The following is an 8,801-nucleotide window of genomic DNA, read 5'->3' as shown; positions in this document are numbered from 1 at the left end:
CCTGAAGCTGAGGCTCCAGTACTTTGGCCACCTCATGAGAAGAGAAGACTCCCTGGAAAAGCCCCTGATGTTGGGAAAGATGGAGGGCACAAGGAGAAGGGGACGACAGAGGACAAGATGGTTGGACAGTGTTCTCGAAGCTACAAACATGAGTCTGACCAAACTGCGGGAGGCAGTGGAAGACAGGAGTGCCTGGCGTGCTCTGGTCCATGGGGTCACGAAGAGTCGGACACGACTAAATGACTAAACAACAACAACAATAAGAATAATAAGACTTTGCCAAACTGGTGCCCTCCAGGTGTTTCGGACTACAACTTCCATCAGGTTGGTGAAGACTGGTCTAGAGAGGAATGGGGAGGAGCTTGAAAAATCCAGGGCCTCCGCAGCCCAGAGGCCCTCCAAATGACCACCCGGGGAGCAAGAGATGATGGAAGTAGCAACAAATAGGTCCTGCGCATGCACCTGGGCTGGCCTGGGCATGTTGGGGTGATGGACACATCAGCATCTATTTTCCCCCTTTAATTAATAATAGAGGGTGGCTGGCTGGGCGAATGTCATGTACAAAACAGCCTCCTGCACATGGTCACAGATCCCCTTTTTGCTATTTTTTACTTCATATTATTTCCAACAACAAAATGCTGCCTATTTGCAAATAAATGTTTGGGTTTTTTTGCATTAGGGCAGCGGGAGCAAATGCCATTTTGCCATGATTTAATTGAGGTTTAGAGTGCAAAGTCTCAGTTAAAGGGGGAGGAAAAACCAGGACTGGCCAGTTGTTTTTGGATGTGTGTGTGTGTTTTGCTCTAGCATACTGGGAAGGTAGATACAGAGGCAAAACCTGGAATGGCGATGGAAGCGGGAAACGTTAATTGTGCACTTCACGATCAAAGCGATACTACCAAAATAAGAGCTGTTCCCTGTAAAATCATTGTAAGGTAAAGGTAAAGGTAAAGCAGATGCCGCTGCGAAGCCCCCAGGCAACAGACGTCTTCCATTGTTGCTCTCCGGCCACTGGTATTCGGAGGCTTACTGGGAAACTGGTGCAAGCACACAGAGGCTTCACTGCTCATAGCTACCAACAGCCTTCCCTTCCATGAATTTCTCCAACCCCACCTTGAAGCCATCAAAGTTCACAGCCATCACTGCAGCTTGTGGTAGCAAATTGCACAGCGATGCTTTGCAAAGGCCTGCGACGGAATTTGCCGGAGAGCGGAGGGATTGGGTGTCCAGCCAGCCGGTGTGTTTTTTCAATTAAGAGACCGACTCTGACCCCTCTGCTACTCAGCCCTGGCTCTAATAGAATATCATTGTTTCTCGCTGCATTTTTAAAAAAAAAAAAAAAAAATACCGATGATGACAGTTAATACATTTCGTTAGCCTAGGAGCTTAAAGATCTCATTAAGAAGTCAAGCTGCGTTGACGAAACGAGGCAACATTAGAGGAGCGCATTTGTTATCCAGCCCACAAAGCTGTTTGGACGGCAAGATCCTAACTTTCTCGCTGCAGCTTTTGCGAAATGTTAAGGGTGGGGTGGGGGGGTTAGGCTTGCTTGATTTATGAGGGCTGTAAAGTGATAGCAAGACTGGAGCGAAAAGATCTGAAGACGCTTTGCAGCCTTCTGCATTTTAATGCGCAAGTAGGAGGAACTGGATAGGACGTCTGGCACACACAAAGGAGGAAATACGTTACAAGGCAGCCACTGTTGGGCCTGAGTCTGCATGGCTCCTTGTAACCCACCAAAACGAACCTAACCCACAAGCCATATATTTTATCCTGCAAGGCAGCCCCCTTATTTTTACAGTCCTCAGGATGCGGCCAAACCTGAGCTGCTGTTGGACAGCACAGTTGAGTGACAGGCTGCTTTTGACGTGGTGGCTTCCCCAAGCAGGAATGGGCAAGTCTGTCAATTTCAGTTGCCTTCCCCATCTTATTTTTTCCAATCTTAACTTCAGTTTGAGATTTCTTCGCTTATTTAAAAAGTCATGAAGATCCACCAGTGCATTAATGTGTATTTATCCTATTAAACCCGTGGTTTTTTTTGGTATGCAGTTCTGTCTGATAAACACAACTTTGCAAAGAATTTTCTCCGAATTCATAGCACCTTTGGGTGTTATTTTCATGAACAGGTACATTTTAGAAGCACATTTTACCCTAATATGGGGTCTATGGGGTGTTAACATCTGGCGTGCTCCTTCTGGGGTTGTCTGACCATCTTTGGTCCTCATCCTGCACTCAGCTTTCACCTGTAGTTCCTATGCCTGCGTGCGACAGCATGCGACAGTGACCACACCCCAGGACACGGCTTCGACTGGCCAGCTAAACCAGGTGAGGGTAGCCAATGGGTGTTAAACCCTTAGTGAGTGAGGGACTTCCCTGGAAGTGAAGACAGTTTCTGGCAGATTGAGAAGGCAAGACCAATGGTGGTTCCAATGGTAAAGAAGGCTTTTTCTGCATGTGCTGTAGAGGAAAGTAAGGAGCAGAAGAGGCTCGTCAACCTGGAAAGGGAGCCCATCTAGAAGCAGGAAAACTCTGGTCCTAAACTTCTTCTGCCTTGTGGGTTATCTTTGGGAGATGTGGTCTCGGCGGCCACTCCCAATCACCAGTCTAGCTGCCACATTCTGGATTAGTTGTAGTTTCCAGGTCACCTTCAAAGGTAGCCCCACATAGTAGCCCCACACTGCAGTAGCCCAAGCAGGCGATAACTAGAGCATGCACCACTCTGGAGAGACCCTCTGTGGGCAGGTAGGGTCTCAGCCTGCGTACCAGATGGAGCTGGTAGACAGCCGGCCTGGATACAGAACTGACCTGCTCCTCCATGGACAGCTGTGAGTCCAAAATGACTCCCAGGCTGCGCACCTGGTCCTTCAGGGGCACAGTTACCCCATTGAGGACCAGGGAGTCCTCCACACCTGCCCGCCCGGTCCCCCAAGAACAGTACTTCTGTCTTGTCAGGATTCAACCTCACCTACATGGCAACGTGCCAGGGGACGATGACAGGGGACGGGTATGCTAGTTCATACAATCGCCTTGGAATCCGCCTGGCTGTGAGATGTGCTGAACGAAGATGGTTATCTCTTTTGAGGAGCCAATCTCTCAAGCTCCTTCTGCTTCTCACACAGCCCCTGATAGGGAGCGCCGGCCAGCTTTGCCACACCTTGTTCTGTTTGATGTGTCAACTCTTCTGCCAGCTGGTCTACTTCAAGTCTCTGCTAGCCACCGGGAGGCTTGGATCCCAAACACCCAATCTAGGGGTAATTATCTGTGTAGGTGGTAGAAAAGCCCCGAGGCTCCTGGGATACTCAGCAGGTTTGCGTTTTTTCACATCCTTCTTGTTTAGAGAGAGAGAGAGAGAGAGAGAACAAACCAAACCTTGAGAGCTGGAAGAGAAATGCCAGTGGAATGCTGATGTGCAGTTTTGAAATCTCATGAGAGAAGGTTTTTATCACTGCTGTCGGAGTTCCTGCCCTGTGATAGGAGGGTTACCTTGGAATAAGCGCCATCCCTCACAAAATATCTAGAGTTAGGGGTGTGCAGTGAGGTGGCCTAGTTTGTTGATGGTACTAAACTGTTCAGGGCCACCGAAACAAAAAACAGCTTCGGAAGGACCTCTCCAAATGGGTGGTAAAGCGGCAAATGCAATTTAGTATAGATGAGTGCGAAAAGCGATGCACGCCAGGGCACAAAATATTAATTTCCCGTATGAGCTTATGTGGTCTAGCTGACCAGGAACGAGGTCCTTGAAGTTGTAGTGGATAGTTGGATGAAGATGTTGTTGACCTGTGCATGGCAGCTGTGGAAAAGGCAAATCCCATGGAATCCTAGAGTTGGAAGGGACCACAAGTCATCTAGTCCAACCCCCCACGGTGCTTGAACCCCAGCCAAAGAATCCATTGGCAGGTGGCAATCTAACCTCCAGTGAAGGAGAGTTTTTATTATAGGAACAGCCAGCGCCTGAGATACCAGATTTTGAGGGGGGTGAGGGTGTCACCTGTGTCTGTGTGATGGCCTGGGACTCGGACTTGGACTCAGAACCAGAGGAGTCTCAGTCTGCACTGAATCCTTTGCCTCAGGAATCATCTGAACCAAGTCTGGGGCCTGATCCTGAAGAGTCCCAGTCTGCACAGGTGCCCCTGCAACAAACACCAGCTGGGCCAAGTCAGGGGCCTCAGCCTGCCCTGGCTCCAGATGTGGGGATTACCTCGTCGCCTTCAGCTGGGCCATCTCTTACAGCTGCTCCACTACCGGTTTGGTCAGGCGAGGCTGAGGCGGCCCCTGGGTCTAGTAACCCACCGACATCTCCTGAGCTGCAGAGACTGAGGTCTGAGAGAAGGAGAGACCTGAGTACTCGCAGGAGGAGTGTTCGCCTTTGGGCGAAACAGGGAGGTGAGTCGCCGGGGGATCAAGACCGGCCGTTACCCCAAGAAAGATAAAAAGCTGTTGGACCCCACCCCAGGTTGCGGGGGCAACATTGCTGTATGCCAGGTTCTGCCCCTGTCCTTGCCTGGTTTCCTGCCTTGATCCTGTTGGACTGACTCCTAGCGGAACCTTCAGATTCTGGACCAGACCTGGACCATGGTTCTCGGGTTACCCCCCGGGCCCAGCACAGTTTCCTTCCCTAAGTCCGGCAGAAACTTCCCAGGCTTTGAGAAGCAGGCACCAGGCCTCTGAGATGATGCTGGAGCCCTCCGACCTCCTCCCCAAAGCCAGGCGGGCTTTGGGAAGGTGGCGGGAGGTCTCTTGGACCTGTTAGGGCATCATGCCACCCTCCCTAAACTGGGAATAAGCTTGCTGGGCTTTGGGGGAGGACGCACCAGGCTTTAATACATTAATATTCTTATTTTACCGGGAACATTTAAGGGACAAGTCTAGTCCCCCTAGTCCTCTGACCACACACCGCTGGAAAGGCCAGTGCTCCCCCAACCTCTCTTGCACTACTGTCTCCCAGTACCAGGAGGGGACTGAAGAGGGAGGAGCAGAGGAAGTTTCCATGCAGGCGCAGTCTCCAGCTGCATGTGTGCAACCCATTGGGGGGAGGTAGATAAGCTTGTGGAGAAGGAGTGGCCCTTTGTTTCTGCTAGTGCTCCATGGGGCACAGCTGGCTAGATGCTAAATTGGTGTGAGTAGGTCCCCTGAGCTGTAGAGGTTACTGTGGTATCTTTGATAGCAAATACCATATTTTTCTGTGTATAAGACAATGGGTTTTTCTATTTAAAAAGATTGTTAAAAATTTGGGGCCGTCTTATAAATGGGTCGTGCATAGGGGGTACGGGCGATTGTTGGCAGATGCGAGTAGGAGATATAGAGCGGCGATTTGGAGGGTGATTAGTGTATGCGGCAAGGGCTGTTTGGGATTGGCTGTTGTTGCGGCAAGTGGGTGGGCGATTTGTGGCTGCTGGTGGCGATTGGGCAGACGATTGTTGACTTCTGTGAGGCGTGAGATTGGCAGCTGCAGTCAGGCGGGTGAGCGATTGTTGGCAATCCCCCCCAAAAAAGCTCAACAATGCTGGGTAATTCTCCCCCCACAAAGCTTAGCAACTCTGGGCAATCTCCCCCCATTTTCTTAATTTGGAGTTCCAAAAAATAGGGGTCATGTTATACAGGGGGGCGTGTTATACATGGAAAAATATGGTACTTAACTGTCTGCCGTCTGCATTGCTTAGCTGGGAAGCACCCTTGAAACTTTTACCTTTTATTTTATTTTTACAAAAAAATCCTTCCCTCCTGTGCTTTAACAATGAATAAATAAATGAGCCTGGAGTCGCATTCCCCAAACTTACAACAATCACGTACTCCTTTTGAGAGTTTAGTCTTACTGGCTTGTGGGTGAAGATAAATTGGGGGTAATTTTAATAATGCTATTTTATCTTTGCATCATTTTTTTTCCAGCTAAAAACCCTCTACAATAAAGTAAAATGAAAAATTCTGCCATGTACCCTTTGAAACTCTCTTGTGTACCTCTGGGGAAAACACTAACCTGGGGAAACATTGAGATGTGTAAGAAAACAGAGAAATAAGTTTCAGGTAAAAATCAGAGTAGCCCAAAGCTTTGTGGGAGCAGTGATTAGACATGGGGTGGGTTATTGGCCACACACTTTGACTCGGAGGGGCAGAGAAAGACCCCTGAATCGCTCCATTCTTCCTGGGCATCCCCATAGCCAACAAACACCCTTAACAGACATTTCAAGAGATCTCAGAGATATCAAGGATGCCATATAGATTCATTCTTATCCAAGGGGCTGAAGAGGTTAGAGGGACAATTCAGGACAACAGTAACAGACCGGGTCCCAATTCTTTCTTCGGTTGCCTGTGTGCTTTAAAGGGAGGCACAGCTATTTATACTTGCAGTTGTCCTTCACAGCTGATGGGCTGTGTGCCTTGTGCTCGGGTATCTGTGCCCACAAACCGAGAGAAGCCGCTCGCTTTTAAAGTTTCTGCCAGCAACCAGGCGCCTGGTTCTGGGCCGTGACCGAAGGCAAGGCCCTGGGAAAGGAGTGGTGTGAAAAACTGCCTTCACGCTGGGAGGCCTTTTGACTCAGAGACGCCTTCTGAGTCATACAGCTCCTTGCTCAAGGGGTTAAGAAAGGTATGGCTCTGCTAACTGTGGATCTAGCTAGCTTGCAGGCTGCAATGCAAAAAAGCATTTCCCTCCTCGGTTTGTTTTGGGGAAGGGCTGTAGCTCAGGAGCAGAGCATTGGCTTTCCAGGTTCATTCCCAGGCATCTGAAGGCGGGGCTGGGAATGTCCGCTGCCTGAAGCCCTGGCATGCAGCTGCCAGCCAGTGTAGGAAATACTGAGCTAGGTGAGCCAATGGCCTGACGCATAAGGTAAAGGGACCCCTGACCATTAGGTCCAGTCATGACCGACTCTGGGGTTGCAGCACTCATCTCGCTTTATTGGCCAAGGGAGCCGGCGTACAGCTTCCAGGTCATGTGGCCAACATGACTAAGCCGCTTCTGGAGAACCAGAGCAGCGCACGAAAACACCGTTTACCTTCCTGCTGGAGTGGTACCTATTTATCTACTTGCACTTTGATGTGCTTTCGAACTGCTAGGTTGGCAGGAGCAGGGACCGAGCAATGGGAGCTCACCCCGTTGCGGGGATTCGAACCGCTGACCTTCTGATTGGCAAGTCCTAGGATCTGTGGTTTAACCCACAGCACCACCCAGGCCTGATGCATAGAATCACACAATTGTAGAGGTAGAAGGGACACCGAGGGCTGTCTAGTCCAGCCTTTTGCAAGTCAGGATTTTCAGCTAAAGCATCCTTGGCAGATGGCCACCCAACCTCTTCTTACAAACCTTCCATGTTTTAAGTGTAAGATGATGTTTTCAGTGTCAGGCAGCTGCCAATGTTCTTGTGTCGAACTTCTCCAAGCATAACTAAGGCTGCAGTCCTGTGCATATGACGCAGATGGCAAGCTCCATTGCAATCGGAGGGCTTGCTTCCGAGTAAGCTTACGTAGGATTGGGCTGCATTATAAAATTGTGGGCAGAATTTAGCGTGCTACATGCATGCTGTTAAAACTCTCCTGCCCATGTTTATGTCAACGCGTGAAAACCCGTTCATAAGCCACACGAGAAATTGCATTTGCAGCAAACCGCCATTGCTCTGGAAGCAAAGCTTTCTGTCACAAGAGTCAATGTACTTCTTTCATCTGCATAGAGTTCCCTTCTGCTACCTCTGTTTTTCAGATGAAGTGGAACATCATCACTTGCTGGTCATGCTAGTGTACATTTTTTTTTAATAAAAAAATCACCTGTCTTTGTCCAAGGACTGCTGAGCCCCTCTCTTGTTTAATCCACAGCAAAACCTCTGTGCCAAGATGACAGATGGTAGCCAGTCCTACTATGAGCAGGCCTACCGAAATTAAGGGGCACAACTAACTTTATTTATTTCAGGGGGTAGGACTCGGTTGATTACAACCCAGTGTCAGGATTGGGCTATGGGCAGGAGTCTGGAGTAAAAGGTAAAAAGGTAAAGGACCCCTGGCTGGTTAAGTCCAGTCAAAGGCAACTATGGGGTTGCGGCACTCATCTCGCTTTCAGGCCGAGGGAGCTGGCGTTTGTCCACAGACAGCTTTCCTGGTCATGTGGCCAGCACGACGAAACTGCTCCCGCACATGGAGCACCATGATGAGTGCCAGAGTGCATGGAAACACTGTTTACCTTCCCGCCACAGCAGTACCTATTTATCTACTTGCTTGCGTGCTTTTGAACTGCTAGGTTGTCAGGAGCAGGGACCGAGCAACGAGAGCTCACCCTGCTGCGGGGATTCGAACCACTAATCTTCTGATATGCAAGCCCAAGAGCAGGCATAGGCAAACTCCGGCCCTCCAGATGTTTTGGAACTACAATTCCCATCATCCCTAGCTAACAGGACCAGTGGTCAGGGATGATGGGAATTGTAGTCTCAAAACATTTGGAGGGCTGGAGTTTGCCTATGCCTGGCCAAGAGGCTCAGTGGTTTAGACCGCAGAGCCACCCGCGTTCCCGAGGAGTCCGGAGTGCATCAGGGCCAAAGAACAATCAGGATCATAGAATAATAGAATTGTAGAGCTGGAAGGACCCAGGATGAAGGCCAGAAACACAAGATGCTCCAAAGTTCAGGGAGACCATATTGCTCATCCATTGCTCAGTGGGGAAAGGAAGGCTTTTTTTGCCCTCTCCTGCTTGGAAGGATCCAATGGTCTGCCTGGTTGAGAGGAATCAGTCCACAAAAATCTTCACTTCCAGCTGCAGTATGGCGGCTCCCTACACAGGGCAGTGACACAAAGATTTCAGCAGTTCCTGGGCCAAATTCTGT

Source organism: Podarcis raffonei, chromosome 3 (assembly GCF_027172205.1).
Source record: "Podarcis raffonei isolate rPodRaf1 chromosome 3, rPodRaf1.pri, whole genome shotgun sequence".
Lineage (NCBI taxonomy): Eukaryota > Metazoa > Chordata > Lepidosauria > Squamata > Lacertidae > Podarcis > Podarcis raffonei.
The sequence above is the reverse complement of the archived record's forward strand: the minus strand, read 5'-3'. Positions refer to the sequence as shown.